The following is a 14,703-nucleotide window of genomic DNA, read 5'->3' on the forward strand; positions in this document are numbered from 1 at the left end:
GTTTAGCATTTGATTTTTTTGATCTGATTTGATTTAAATTGGATTAATTTATTATTACATCATTCATACAGAGGTGTCTATGTATTTCTATGTCTTGTATTCATTGATTATTCAACCAATATTTAACATACTCTATACACCAGACACTATTTGAGAAACTGGAGATCTGACAGTGTCTGAAAAAAAACTAAAATATTTTTCTCTATGGAAATTAAATTCTAATGGTTATATATTCTAAATGTATTGTTTTCCTCTTTTCTAGTCTTTCATTTCCAGTAGCATACAAAGTAAATTTTAATTTATTCCAAATTTTAAAAAGACTCTTCTCTTGGCCTCATATCTTTCTTTAATTGCTATTCCATTTCTCTCTGCCCCTTTATGAAAAGCTGAAAGGCATTTCCTATGTGCTCTCTGTAAGGGTTATTAGCTATTGCTGCATACCAAAACACAACACAATTTAGTGACATAAAACATTTGTTTTTCTAAGTCTGCAAGTCAGCAGGGCATTTCCACTGCTCTTGCTTGAGCTCATTCATGCTTCTCCAGTAAGCTGATAGCTCTGCTGTCTTGTCCATAACGTCCTCATCTACACCAGATACTTGAATAATAAACAACGTGTGACAGGCCTCTTGAGGTCTATTCTGAGAACTGGCACAGTGTCACTTTTGCAGCTTTCTACTGGTCAAAGCAAGCCAAGATTCGAGAGGTGGGGAAAAAAATTCCAGTTCTTTATGGAAAGACCTGCAAAATCACACTTCAAAGAAGTACGGATACAGGGAGAACACTGCAATGTTTTTCAAAGAATCTACCATATATTTTCATACTACAGAGAGTAAGACAGGTTCCCCATCATATAGCATGGGTTAAGAAATAGGTTTTATTGAGGAAAGGAATAATTTACAAGACTAAGTTCAGCTAGAGAAGGGAAGGCAACTCTTCATCATAGCCCATTCATTCCATAAAATCATTCTGGGACCTGGATTAGTCTCCATGTCGTAGAGGGTGAATCTGTGTTTTACCGGATGGACACTGTCATTTGCTATTTTAACTTTTGACAGGCAACCTTAAGAAAGAAGTCTTGTAAGTGAAGAAACAAGTAGACAATTCTGTTAGCAATGGATTTGAATTTCAGTTTTTTTGTGGATTTCTAGTTGGGGTTCATAGGATGATAAGAATCCCTGCTGTGAGAAGAAAACTATCATTCTTTTAATGCAGCAAAAGTGCACAAACTGTGCAGGCAACATTCAAGAAGCACATAATACCATTCTGGGCTACCTTACCCCTTGTATGACACTCCTTCCATTCTTTCTTGGCTAGACTCATACTAATTGTCCATGCTCACTTGATGGTCAATCATCAATGACTTTCCTATGATTATAACTAAATCCCATGGTTAATTCTCAGTCCTCATCTTAATTTAAACTATAAGCATCATTTGACATGACAGATCAATTATTCCTCCATTTAAAACAAAGTAACTTAGATTCTAAGCCACTTCTTTCTCCTGGTACTTTTCTTTGCTAACTGGTTGACTTTTTAATTTTCATATTTTAAATTCAAATTCTGAAATCTTGGAGAGACTTGGGGTCTCTCATCCAGCCTGTGAATATTTTGTTTACTCCCTACTCCCACTATTTATACTCATTGAGCTTCAAGGCTTTAAATACCTTCCATCCCCACATATATATGTCCAGACCTAACTTTTGATCCAGAATTAAATATTAAACTGACTTTTTGGCAACTCTGCTTGAATATAAAGTAAGCATCTCAAATTTAAAATTCTCAAACAATACTCCAGATATTCCCCAAAATGCATTTTCTTTCCTATCTCTGTAAATGTCAATTCCACTTATTCCAGTTGCCTGGAGCAAAAAACTTGATTCTCAAACCACATACTCAACACATCAGTGAATTCAATTTGTTTAACCTTCAAAACATAATTTGAAACCATTATTTTAATCACTTATACATTAACATGTAGGGCCAGGCCATCCTCATCCTTTGTCTGAGTTATTGCCATCAGCTTTTAACTTAATGCCCTGCTCTTGTCTTTTGACTCCCTGTATTCTGTTTTACACACACGAAGAATAAAATTTAGATCATGCCAATCACTTTTCTGCTCAAAATGACATCTCACTCAATCACTCAGAAAACGTCAACCTTCTCACAATTTATCTCTATCCAATGTAGCCCTCTCACTTCCAAATTAACTTCTGTAGGCATCCACTCCTTTCCATCTTACTCATGGCATTTCAGTTACATTAGCCTCATTGGTACTTTTATAAGCAGGAATATTCCAAACATGTATCCTTTTCAGAGACTTTACATGCTTATTTCCTCTACCAGAAATGTTCTTCCCCAGGTACCCACATACCTACCCTAAATTCTTCAAGCTTTTCACTTTTTTCAACAACCTTCTATGTTAACTAGAAATCCTCCCTCCCAATTCCAGTACTCCCTGCCCTTTTATATTGCTTTATTTTTCTTCAAAGCTCTTACCCCCATATAAAATATTGCATATATTTTTAAAATTTTCTTTTTTTTTGTTCCTTTGTTAGACTGTAAGCTCCATGTGGACAGAGATTTTAAACTACAGTTGACTTTTGAACAATACAGATTTGAACTGCATGTCCACTTATGCGAGCATTTTTTCAATAAACATATATACTACACAATCCAGGGTTGGTTGAATGCATGAAGGTGGAACCACAGACACCAAGGTGTTAAGTTATACTCAGACTTTCAATCGCACAAAGGGTCAGTGCCCCTAATCTCTGAGCTGTTCAAGGGTCAACTGTATTTTGTTCACTGCCAAATCCCAGAGTTACAGTAGGTGCTCAATATTTTTTAAGGCAAAGAACAACCTGAGAACTTATTGGAAAATTATGTGACACTCCTATCCACAAAAAGGATTCCTTTACATTCTTACTTTCATGGATTTGTTTATTTTGGTGTTATATACTCCTTAGCTTGCTTCACTGTAGCACTGACCTTTCTCATGGCTTCAGCCTTGTATGTCCAACTAATTATGAAATGTTTCTACCTACTTCTATTGCCTTAAACTCAAACTTTGGGTGTATAACTGAATTCTTCATCTCCTATTTCAAGGAGCTTTGGTAACTATTTTTATGTTCATGTCAACACCATTCCCAAATTTTAAAATATTTACCTCATCTTATTGTATTATTTGATTTTTCTCCCACCTTATACTGAAAGTGTCTTAAGAACAATGCATATCTATTTCCTTTTGACATACTTCGAAATTCTAGGCATATTGACTTAAAAAGAGAAGATACTTAATGTTTATGGAACACACAATATTAGATAAATTATGAATACCTACTATAGATAGTATATTTGGTTTTGTATGTGAATATAAAAACTAGTGTAACAAAATACTACACTATAAAGGGAACCAATAAATATATAAATATATAATAGAGATAGGAGGGGATTGAAAAAATCTCAAATGCCTAGTTCAGTGAAATCATGGTAACCTCTCCGTTCTACCCTTTTAATTCTGTTATACTATGAAATTTGGCCACAGATGCTAATATAGTCTTTTATGTATCTTGACTGAACAGTGAAGGTGGCTGCTTTTACTCAAACCTGAGTCAGTTCTAAAGCCTCAAAGTGATAGTGGAAGAGCAGCCACTTTCAAACTTTCCTTCCTTAAGGCCACAGTAATATTCAACTAAACAGTTGCAACTCCAGTGGCATAAAAGATCAGGCCAGAAGAACATACGAGCCATCAAGAACATACAAGCCAGCTCAAGAACAACATAGCTAAAGAAAGATATGTATTTTCCCCCAGTATCTAGAAGAGAGCTGTCCTAGACTTCTACCACAGGTATCCTTATGGAGAGACAGATACCAAAGCAGAAATACCTCTAAACTTTACTTTGTTTTCCAGTTGCTCATTAAAAAAGCCAAGCATGACAAAATTTAGTCACATGTAGGCACAAACTTTATCTTCTTTTAGACTACTGGTAGCTTCAGTGAATGATACTATTAAACAAATATTCTATTTTACACAGCCAACATAATCAATACATAGCTAGCTACCTCCTCTTTGTGAACAGAGTGAGGCTAGAGTGGAGGGACCAGTGAGCTTCCCATTAATTTGCATTATCAAATAGAGTTGGTTGCATCCTAAATTTACTGAATATAAACTCTATTTTTATTATTTTATTCATATGCATTATTTTATTTATCATTATAAATCTATGGAATAGTTATTTTTCCCTACAAAGTGCCATAGCCAGTGCTCCAACTCATGTCTGACAGCCTTTACAATTTTAGCTCTTTACCACTACCACATACATTGAAAGAATATTTGAAAATATAGTCAATTATTTTATTCAGTCAATATTTATAATTATTCAAGGTATTTCCATCAGTATGCCATATCTACATATAAAATGTTGTTCTTTAGTAAATTACAAACTTTCAGAGGTCAAAAAGATATGTGGTTCTTTTTTTTATTTTAATGACTGCTTTTCTCTAACAGTTAAATATTTGAAAACAATTTGTTCTCCTGAGCAGTTTACTATTCCTTTTCCCAGTCTACAAATTTGATTACCCAATGGATTTTGTTGGCAACTTCTGTTTTTCACAGATGGCATAGCTGCTTTCAAATTATCACAAATTCTTATTTGAGTAGTTCAAATGAATGAGGTATTATTTTAAAGTGCAGAATTTTATTTGGAGCTTAGAAGAAAATGAATGTGTAAATGTGTGTAAATTTATGTCATTAAGTAATTTAATATAGTCTCACAAATTCAATGTTAAGATATATGTTGAAGACATTCAAATCTTTATTACTCCTTCCCACTACCTAGCTTCTAATTATATTTCTAGATGCACACATTGGAGTAGATTTCTAAGATACTCAATTTCAGTAGGTCTAAAATTGATTATTTTGCCTTCCAAGCACACTTTATGTGACTTTTCTCTTTTTGTCATGCTTTTCTCTAACATCTAAAATCAATATATGTGAGAGATTGGCCCGGATAGTAGACCCTGAGTTCATCTCCTCTCACGAGCACCCCAAAATTACAATTCTTTGCAGAACTATAGGTGAAAAAGACCAAAACCTACCAGAAGAGATCTGCAACTAAAGACACAAAGAAGCAAGCATCAGACGAATAGGAAAGGTGGACTCACAATACAGTGGAGTCCCATACCCTGGGGTGGGCAACCCACAAACTGGAGAGTAATTATATTGCAGTAATTCTCCCACAGGAGTAAGAGTTATGAGCCTCATGCTAGGCTCCACAGCCCGGGAGTCTGGCACCAGGAAGAGGAGCTCCCAGAGCATTTGGCTGTAAAGCCAGCAGGGGTTAATTACCAGAGTCCCAAAGGACTGGGGGAAAGAGACCTCACTCTTAAAGTGTGTGCACAAAGTCTCACATGCTCTGGAATCCAGGGCAAAAGCAGTAATCTGATAGAAGCCTGAGCCAGACCTACCTGCTGGTCTTGGAGGAGTCTCCCAGGGAGGTGGGAAGCAGCTGAAGCTCAACCTGGAGACAAAGACAATGACAACAATCATTCTTGGGAGTTTACTCTATCCTGTGGACACTGGTTCAGGTGGGCACCATTGTAAACTCCTCCATCTAGCTCATTAGCACCAAGACCTGGCCCTACATAAAAGCGTATAGGCACCAGTGCTAGGATGCCTCAGGCCAAACAACTAACTGGGCAAGGACACAGCTCCACCAATCAGCAGGCAGGCTGCTTAAAGACTACATGAGCCCATAGTCACCTCTAGACATGCTTCTAGACACTGCCCTGCCCACCAGAGGACCAGGACACAGCTCCACTCACCAGTGGGCAGGCACTGGCCCTGCCCTCCAGGAAGCCTACTCTGGCTTCTGAAACAGCCTCATCCACCAGGAGGCAGATGCCAGATGCAAGAAAATCATAGTCTCACAGCCTGTATATCCAGTGTACATATAGCAGGCCAGACACTGCCCTGGGATCAGTTGGGCCATGGTCCCTCCCATTAGCAAGCCAAGACTAGCTTCAGGACACCCAAAACTACCTATCAAATTGTGTCAGGGATCAGCCCCATCCACCAGCAATCAGACACCCATTCTGGGATCCCTGGGCCCTGAAGCCAGACTCCAGGAACCAGCTCTGCCTGCCAATAGTCTGGCACTAACCCCAGGTCATGGTTTCAGAGCCCCAGAGTCTTCAGGACTCTGACTACACCCATCAGTGAGCAAGCACTAGTCCTGGGCCCACCTGGAGGTCTTCAGTTGGCCGCCTCATGATAAGGCCCTGCCAACCAGCAACAGGCAGCCTCTGCACAAGGCAGGACCTAGCAAACAACCAGGCTAGGGGCCAAACAAGCCTACCAGACTGCCCACATTTTCAGCCTGCCACAACAGAACAACACACACAGCCCTCATCGGGGGAAACCCTAGAAGATATAGCTTGGGTGCCAAGAGGGGAATGCACTGCTGGGACACATAGGACATCTCCTACAGAGGGTCACTTCTCCAAGGTCAGGAAACATGACTAACCTACCAGATACATAAAAACACAAACAGCAACTTAGGCAAAATGAGGCAGCAAAGGAACATGTTTCAGAGGAAAGAGTAAGATAAAAACTCAAAAGAAAAACTAAATGAAGTGGAGATAGGCAATCTACCTAGAAAGAGTCCAAGGCAATGATTGTAAAGATGATCAAAAAGTCATGAGAAAAATGGATGCACAGAGTGAGAAGTCAGAAGTTTTATAAAAAGAGAAAATATAAAGAACAAAACCGAGATGAAAAGTACAATAGCTTCAATGAAAAATATACTAGAAGAAATTAACAGTAGACTAGATGATTCAGAGGAATGGATCAGTGAGCAGGAAGACAGAGAGCAGTGGAAATCACTGTTGCTGAACAGAAATATAAAAAAGAAAAGAAAACAAATTAGGACAGTTTAAAAGATCTTTGTGACAATATCAAGTAGACTAATATTCACATTACAGGGGTCCAAGAAGGAGAAGAGACAGATAAAGGGGATGAGAACATATTTAAGGACATAATAGCTGAAAACTTCCCTAACGTGAATGGAAACCCACGTCCAGGAAGCACAGAATCCTATATAGGATTAACTCAAAAAGAAACACACCAAGACATATTTTAATTCAAATGATAAAAGTTAAAAATAAAGAGAAAGTACTCAAATCAGCAAGGGAAAAGCAACAAAAACATACAAGGGAACACTCATTAGCCTATCAGCTGATTGTTCAGTCAAACCTCTGCAGGCCAGAAGGGAGTGGCACAATATATTTAAAATCATGAAGGGAAAAATGTATAACCAAGAATACACTACCCAGCAAGGCTCTCATTTAGATTTGGTGGACAGATAAAAAGCTTTACAGACAACCAAATCAAAAAGAGATTAGTACCAATAAATCAGCTTTACAACAAAATTTAAGTAACTTCTCTAAGCAAAAAAGGAAAGAGCCCAACTAGAAACAAGAAAATTATAAAAAGAAAAAGTTCATCATTAAAGGTAAACATACAGTAAAGGTAGGAAATCATCCAAACACAAAGCTGGTAGGGAGGTTAAAAGACAAAAGTAGTAAAATCATCTGTATCCACAATAAGCAGTTAAGAAATACACAAAGTAATTTGATGTAAAATGCTATCAAAAACAGTAATCATAAAGAAGAATATAAATGCAGGGCTTTTAAAGTGCATTAGAAATTAAGAGATCAATGATAAATAGATATAGATATAGATATATAGATTGTAACCTAAAGCCACATGGTAATCACAAATCAAAAATCTGTAAAAGATAGACAGAAAAAAAGAAAAGAAAAAGAATCCAAACATAACTCTCAAGATGTCATGGAATAAGAAAACAAAAGATGAAGAAAAAAGAACCTACAAAACAACTGCCAGAACAATTGACAAAATGGCAATCAGAACATACATATCAATAATTACCTTATATGTAAATGGATGAAATGCTCCAATCAAAAGACAGAGTCACTGAATGGATACAAAATCAAAACCCGTATATATGCTGCCTACAAGAGACTCACTTCAGATCTAAAGATACACACAGACAGAAAGTGAAAGGATAGAAAAGGTACTCCAAGGAAATGGAAATCAAAAGACTCAAAAGCTGGAGTAGCAATACTTACATGAGACAAAATAGACTTTAAAATAAAGACTGTTATAACAGACAAAGAAAGACACTACATAATGATCAAGGGATCAATCCAAGAAGATACAACATCTCTAAATATAAATACACCCAACATAGAAGCACCTAAATATATAATATATAAAGTAAATATTAATAGACTTAAAAGGAGAAATTGACAGAAACACAGTAATAGTAGTGGACTTTAAAACCCTACTTATGTCAGTGGACAGATCATCCAGACAGAAAATCCATACGGAAAACTATGCTTAACACATTAATTTCCCACTGTGGATGAGGTGCCTCCAAGGTAGTAGACCTATCACCCAGATTTGGGTGCCATGGTAATCAACAAGTTAAGTGACACATTAGATCATATGGGCTTAACTGATGTACATAAAGCATTCCATACAAAAGCAGCAGAAAACACATTCAAATAGACATGGAATTTCTCCAGGAGAGATCAAATGCTAGATCATGAAGTAAATCTCAGTAAATATAAGACTGAAATCCTGTCAGCCATCTTCTCTGACCACAATACTATGCAACTGCACAAACACATGGAACCTAAACAATATGCTTCTAAACAACCAATGGATTACTGGAGAAATCAAAGAGGAAATGAAAAAGTACCTAGAGACAAATGCAAATAAAAACACAATGATCCAAAACCAAAACACAGCAAAAGCAATTCTAATAGGAAAGTTTAGAGAGAAGAGAGCTTATATCATGAATGAGAAAAATCTCAAATTAATCTTCTACAAAAAGGAACTAGAGGAAAAACAACAACAACAACAACAAACAAAACTGAAAGTTAGAAGGAAAGAAAAGCAGAAGATAAATAAATGAAATAAAGATAAAAAATAGAAAATAATAAAACTAAAAGCTGGTTCTTTAAAAAGATAAACAAAATTGATAAACCGTTAGCCAGACTCATCAAGGAAAAAGGAGAGGGCTGAAATAAATAAAATCTCTAAATGAAAAAGGAGAAGATAACAAGCAACACCACAGAAACACAAAGTATCACAAGAGACTATTGTGAACAACTATACGCCAATAAAAATAGACAATCTAGAAGAAATGGACAAATTCTAAGAAAAGTAAGATTTCTCAAGACTGTTTCAGGGAGAAAAAAATATGAACAGACCAATTACCAATAATGACATTGCATCAGAAGTTTAAAAACTCCCCAAAAACAAAAGTTCAGGACCAGAAGGATTCCATCAAACATTTAGAGAAGAGTTAATAACACCTATCATTCTCAAACTATTCCAAAAAAAAAAAAAAAACTGCAGAGGAAGGAACACTTCTGAATCCATTCTATAAGGCCAGCATCACCCAGACAACAAGATCAGACAAAGATACCACAAAAAAGAAAAAGAAAATTACAGGCCAGTATCACTGCCTGACATAGATGCAAAAATCCTCAAAAAAAATACTAGCAAACAGATTCAAACAATACATTAAAAGGATTACACACCATGATCAAGTGAAGTTTATCCCATGAATGCAAGAATTTTTCAATGTTGACAAATCAATTGATGTGATACACCACATTAACAAGCTGAAGAATAAAAACCCTATGATAATCTCAACAGACACAGAAAAAGCTTTTGACAAAATTCATCATAAGCATTTTATCATTTTTGACAAAAAAATCTCCAGAAAGTGGGTATAGAGGAAACATATCTCATCATAATAAAGGTCATATGTAACAAACCCACATTTAACATCATACTCAGCAATGAAAACTGAAAGCATTTCTTCTAAGATCAGAAAAAAGACAAGGCTGCCCACTCTCATCACTCTTATTCAGCATAGTATTAGAAGTCCTAGCCATAGCAACCACACAAGAAAAAGAAAGAAAAATTACCCAAATTGGAAAGAAAGGAGTAAAAAATGTCACTGTTTGCAGAAGACATGATACTATATATAGAAAATCCTAAAAATGTCACCAGAAAACTACCAGAGCTTATCAATGAATTTGGTAAAGTTGCTAGATACAATATTACTATACAGAAATCTGTTGCACTTCTGTATACAAACAATGAAGTATCAGCAAAGAGAAATTAAGGGAACAATTCCATTTACCATTACATCAAAAAGAATAAAATACCTAGGAATAAACCTACCTAAGGAGGCAAAAGACCTGTACTCCAAAAACTAAGACACTGATAAAAGTAATTGAAGATGACACAGATGGAAAGATATAACATGTTCCTGGATTGGAAGAATTAACAATGTTAAAATGAACATAGTATTGAAGGCAATCTACAGATTCAATCAAATTCCTATCAAAATACCAGTGGTATTTTTCACAGAACTACAACAATTAATTCTAAAATCTGTATGGAAACACAAAAGACCCTAAATAGCCAAAACATCTTGAGAAAGAAGAATGGAGCTGGAAGAATCACATTCCTTGACTTCAAACTATTCTAAAATACAGTAATAAAACAGTATGGTCCTGGCACAAAAACAGACAATAGATCAACAAAACAGAATAGAGAGCCCAGAAATAAACCTATGCATGTATGGTCGATTAAACCTGCAACAAAGGAGGCAAGAATATACAATGAAGAAAAGGCAGTCTCTTAATTAAGTGGTGTTGGAAAACCCTGTAATAAATGAAATTAGAACATTCTTTAACACCATAGACAAAAATAAACTAAAAATGAATTAAAGGCCTAAATGTATGGCCAGAAACCATAAAAATCCTAGAGGAAAACATAGGCAGAACACTCTCTGACATAAAGAGCAGAAGTATTTTTTTGGATCCATCTCCTAAAGCAAAGGAAATAAAAGCAAAAATAAATAAATGGGACCTAATCAAACCTAAAAGCTTTTGCGTAGCAAAGGAAATCATCTACAAAATTAAAAGACAACCTACTGAATGGGAAATTTCTTTTGCAAATGATAAGACCAATACAGGGTTAATATCCAAAATATATAAAGAGTTCATACAACTCAACTTCAAAAAAAAAAAAAAAACCCAATTAGAAATGAGCAAAAAATCTCATTTTCCAAAGAGGAAATGCAGATGACTAATAGGCACACGAAATGATGCTCAGCATTGCTAATCATCAGGAAAATGCAAATCAAAACCTCAATGAGATTTCACCCCACACTTGTCAGAATGGCTATCACCTAAAAGAACAAAAATAGCAAATGTTGGGGAGGATGTGAAGAAAAGGGAATCCTAATACACTGTTGATGAGAATGTACGTTGGTGCATCCACTGTGGAAAACAGTATGGAGGTTTCTCAAAAAACTGACAAAACAAAAAACAAAAATGAAAAATAGGAGTACCTTAAGATTCAGCAATTCCACTCTTGGGTATATATCCAAAATAAAAAGAAAAACACTAATTCAAAAATATACACCATCCCAATGTAGCAGTATTTACAACTGCCAAGATATGGAAGAGAAAGTGTGTGTGCATGTGTGTGTGTGTGTATGCACACACATATCCATACACACACACACTGGAATAATACTTAACCTCAAAATTTTTTTTCCCCATTTGCAATAACATAGATGGACTTGGAGGGCGTTGTGCTAGGTGAAATAAGTCAGAGAAAGGCAAATACTATATGGTATCAATTACGTATGGATTCTAAAAAATACAACGAACATAACAAAATACAGTGAACATAACAAAAAGGAAGCAGAATCACAGATACAGAGAACAAACTAGGGCTTAGCGGTGTGGAGAGGGAATGGGCCATACACATATGGGCAGGGGACTCAGAAGTACAGACTATGATGTATATAAAAGTTATGAGGATATATTTTACAACACAGGGAATAAAGCCAGCATTTTATAATAACTACAAATGAAGCAAAACCTTTAAAAATTATGAAACCCTATACAGTACATCTGTAACTTACATAATATTGTACATCACTATCCTTCAATAAATAAATTAATAAATAAGTGGTTATCCAAATCAAACTTCTAGTTTTTACTGTATTTTACAGTCAGTCAACCCTAAGAACTCTTAGTTTTCAAAGTACACTCTGCTTATTTTTTAAATTTCTGATTTACATTAACCTGTTGATTGGTTTTCCAATAAGCAGATTCAAAATGATGATACATCAAAATGTATATTATTAGATAGATAATGAGAGACAAAAATAAGAAATGTAATATTCTTAAACTACTGCACCTTCTCCCAACTTGAACTCACTTACTCTATTCTCTTGCCAACCCCTTATAATCCAGCTTGCCCATAGCCAGCAGGTAAACCCTTCTGAAATAGCAACACATTATGAAAATTCTTTGTGTAAAACATTTTAGTGACACCCAATTGCCTATGTTTAAAAAATAGAAATTCCTTGTTGATGTTCCGCCCAATCTCCTTTTCTGTTTTAGAAACACAATATGCCATCACCCTCCTAGATATAACCTATCCTACAACAAAATGAATGTTTTCTGTTTCTCTGGACATTTCTTCGGCTTACCAGCTCTAATTAACAACAGTGTTTTCACTTAAAATATTGTCCCTCTCAAAATGCCACCCATCCTCAGAAACCCAACACAAATCATGTGCTCTATGAAGAGATGATCTCTCTGTTCCCAGAACCCCGCAGTACTTAGCAGTAACAGCAATCTTATAGTATAAAATATGCTGCCTTATGCTACAGTAATTTTTTAATACATCTGCATTATTTTACCATAAGCTCATTATAAAATGTTTTATAGACTTTCATACCCTTCACAGCACCCAAGAGAGAAAATTACACATAGTAGGTGTAGGCATAATAATATTTAATAAATTTATGAATGTGTGCATTCTAAGTTTGTGATGCAGGTTAAAACATATAGCCCTTCATTGAAAAATTAATCTCAGTTCTGCATATGCTCACTATCCAACATTAAATTATGTCAAGCAATGATTCCTGCAAAATGATCCTTAATGAGGATCAGCCTGCAGTAAAATTCTACACAAAACTGTTAATGACCTTACAAGCCTGTGTATTAGAAAATAAAAATGATCCAATAACTTCACTAACTACAACCTGACATTTGGAGTGGGAGGAGCAAGCCATAATGGCTATAGTCTTACTAAGAAAATCTCTTATCTTCACAAAAGCAGAAATCCACGAGAGAGGCAGTGGTCAAGAATTAAAGCTGCTCAGCAGCCTGCAAGCTTGGTAGGAATCTAGGTGCTAATCACCTAATGCAACTAGATGGAGATAATTTCTTCAATGCCTTGGGTGAGAGCTAAACTAGATGATAAATCAAAGAGGAAAAGAAAATATATTTTGCATCAGTGGATGGTACTGGTCAGATTCTGAAAAAAAAAATATCTCTCCCTTAATTTGTCTGTGCATCATTGAGGGAGAATTGGAGAAAAAAATATGTAATCTGTTGTAATGAAATATCAGGTGATTGTACGAACAGACAGTGACAAACTAATGAGTAGATATCAAAAAATTATAAACTAAGGCAGAACAGGAGGGGGATTTACCATGAAGAAAAGCTATCCAGATACTCAGTTGTAATTGCAACATCCATGGCCAAACAGGAAGTACGTACGTAACTAATACTTGACACATTTCTTCACAATTTGTGCTAGTTTTTCATTAGTTTGTTTTTTTAATTGGGGGGGGGTTGCATCAAATACACACAAATTGTGCCGTAAGGATGTGTTTAATAAGACACTGGCCTTGAGAAGGGACCATGGGCATAAATGCAATCATGTATTTGAAAGTACAGTGAGTATAACTTAGAGCTCTCTGATGTGGGGTCTAGCCAGGCACTATACCCCATATATCAGAAGATATTCACACTAACTCTTTTGGTCTTAGTTTTGTTATCTACAGGAAAAAATAAAATTAGTAAAATCTGTCCTACCTCATAAAAATATATGAAGGATTTCAGCTTAGGCTGAGAAGCTAAGTCACTGGTGCTGATAGGGAACTCACAAGGAAGCCACGAGGGAAAGGCTATCTTTGTACCTGCTGGATGCATAGGTAGCTTGAGAGCTTGAGATCTGTAAAAAATAAAAGTTAGGGAGTCAACAAGAACAATGTGGTAAAGAATCTCTTTCTAACTCCTGTTCCATATTTAGTTTTTCCTGCTCAGATCTCAGGTTTAGCTAAAGGGTACATGGAATGTGCTGTGCTACACTGGGAAACTGCTCTGTGGAGATCTTGGAGGACACTCTTCAGAATTGTCTGATCACGATCCTGCGGAAGCTATTTTACAACTCTGTCAATGTCAGGTCACAGAAATGCAAAATAATTCTTATTTATAGGCATGCAAATTATGTCCTATCCTGTGTAAGTTCAATGACATCCCCTTCTCTCCCACAACTTCCCTCTGTCATCCTGAAAAAAACTATTTGGCTTCATGTCCCCATTTATTTCAATATTCTTAATCTATAAATGTATATGTTTCTGAGATTCTTTTTCAATCATGTAGAAATAAACAACAACTCCAAACAAGAAAAAACAGTTTTTTTTAATTCAAAGTTTGCTAGAGCAAAGGAGGCAGCCTAACATGATTTGCATTTGGCAGAGGTTCAAGGGTGAGCAAAGGATT

At 35.8% G+C, this 14,703-nt stretch overlaps 1 non-coding gene across 1 annotated transcript in view; it reads right to left on the reverse strand.

Annotated features, from left to right (window-relative positions):
* Window positions 1-14,703, reverse strand: part of LOC116154417 (uncharacterized) — a 184,560-nt gene that overhangs the window by 42,801 nt on the left and 127,056 nt on the right. Inside the window, exon 2 of the transcript XR_010377393.1 lies at window positions 5,470-5,522. This is a non-coding gene — a transcript (uncharacterized LOC116154417). The remainder of the gene's footprint in view (window positions 1-5,469; window positions 5,523-14,703) is intronic.

The sequence above is a fragment of the Camelus dromedarius genome, chromosome 2 (genome assembly GCF_036321535.1).
Source record: "Camelus dromedarius isolate mCamDro1 chromosome 2, mCamDro1.pat, whole genome shotgun sequence".
NCBI classification, from domain to species: domain Eukaryota; kingdom Metazoa; phylum Chordata; class Mammalia; order Artiodactyla; family Camelidae; genus Camelus; species Camelus dromedarius.